The following is a 2,108-nucleotide window of genomic DNA, read 5'->3' as shown; positions in this document are numbered from 1 at the left end:
GTTCTGGCTTATTTAGTCAGCAAATATTTATTAAGCAGTTATGATGCACCAGGCTCTGATCCATGTGCTTAGTATACATATAGACATATATACTATACATATTGCATATATACATATAGTATATATATAGATACATATAGACACACACACTCAGTAGGGATTATAGTAAGTATATACTAAACACATAGATTAATCTCTGATCTATGAACTTAGTATACAAATAAATGTAATTTTCTGCCTTTGTAAGGGTTACAATCTACCTTTAGGTCCAGTCCTGCTCCACTTCTCAATGACTTCAGGAAAATACAATTTAGCCTCTCTGTATCTCATTTTCCTCATTTTAAAAATCATTGTAATGATACCTTCAAAAGTTACTGTGAGAATTGAACAAAATAATGGATATGAAAGTTAACTAGTCAAATGTAGAGTTAAAATATTGGCAATTATTTTTATAGTTTTTGGTGTTTTCCTTCCAGTGTTTATTAATTTAATTTTTTCATAAAAACAGGAAAGTTCTTGAATGCAGAAACTTTCACATATTTCTTGCTAAGACGTCACAGTGTTTTGAGCAGTTTTAGTCATATAGTAGTTTGCCCAACAAGTATTGTTGAATCTAATTTGCTTTATCAAACCATAGAAAGAGAAATAGTTCAACTTCACTTCCCTCCTAAACATGTCCAGAACTGACTGATAATCTAACTCCATAGAAAAGTCCAAAATGATTCCAGTCTTTCTTTTTCATGGATTGCCCTATAAAAAATAACCAAAAAGATCTAAGTGACAGATAACTAGTTGGTCCCAACAGATATATTAATACCCTGATGATAATAACTATAGATTAAACCAGACAACTTATCTCTTGTCTGTGGCAGGCAAGTCTTTATAGATAATTCAAAATTCAAGAATATTTACATAATGGCCCATTAGCAGCCAAAAAATCAATTTTGAAATCTCCTCTGGTTTGATTTGTTCTAAGATTCAGTAGAAGCTATAAAAAGTTTGGGTCACATAATTACTTTTATGTGTAGGGGAAAGATAGGATAATTTGTCATTTAATCTAACCTAGATTGCAAATATATTCTTTCCTATTATTTGCTTAATAGAAATTCAACTCAAATTAATGAAGCTAATTTGCCTTTGTGGAAAGGAGAATCAATCTATCTGGGTCTTCTACTGACTTTTTAAAAGTTTTGTTTTATTTTAATTGACAAATAATAATTGTATATTTATGGGGTAAAATGTGATATTTTGATACATGTATACATTGTGTTATGATCAAATCAGGGTAATTAGTAAATCTATCACCTCAAATATTTATTATTTCTTTTTGGTAAGAACATTTAAAACCACAATGAGATACCACCTTACCCCTATCAAAATGGCTATTACTAAAAAGCTAAGAAACAATAGATGTTGGTGCAGATGCAGTGAAAAGGGAACATTTATGCACTGTTGGCAGCAATGTAAACCAGTATAGCTGCTGTGGAAAACAGTATGGATATTCCTCAGAGAACTAAAAGTAGACCTACCATTTGATCCAACAATTCCAGTACTGGGTATCTACCCAAAAGAAAAGAAGTCATTTTATTAAAAAGACACCTGAACTCAAATGCTTATCAAAGAACAATTCACAATTGCAAAGATATGGAATCAATGTAAGTGCCCATCAACTGATAAGTGGATAAAAAATGTGGTATATATACACCATGGAGTACTACTCAGCCATAGAAAAGAATGAAATAATGCCTTTTTTGCAGGAATTTTGATGGGACTAGAGACCAAGACCATTATCCCAAGTGAAGTATTTCAGGAATGGAAAAACAAATACTGCATACTTTCACTTATACGTGGAAGCTAAATGAAGGGTATATATGCTCATAGGGTGGTGTAATAGACATTGAAAAATAAGAAGGGGGTAGGGTGGGAGGAGAGTGAATGATAAAAATCTACCTGTCAGGTGGGCGCGGTGGCTCACGCCTGTAATCCTAGCACTCTGGGAGGCCGAGGCGGGAGGATCCTTTGAGCTCAGGAGTTCGAGACCAGCCTGAGCAAGAGCAAGACCCCGTCTCTACTAAAAATAGAAAGAAATTAGATAGACAACTAAAAAT

Source organism: Propithecus coquereli, unplaced genomic scaffold (assembly GCF_000956105.1).
Source record: "Propithecus coquereli isolate 6110/MARCELLA unplaced genomic scaffold, Pcoq_1.0 Scaffold315, whole genome shotgun sequence".
Classification (NCBI taxonomy): domain Eukaryota; kingdom Metazoa; phylum Chordata; class Mammalia; order Primates; family Indriidae; genus Propithecus; species Propithecus coquereli.
Note: the sequence above shows the minus strand (reverse complement) of the source record.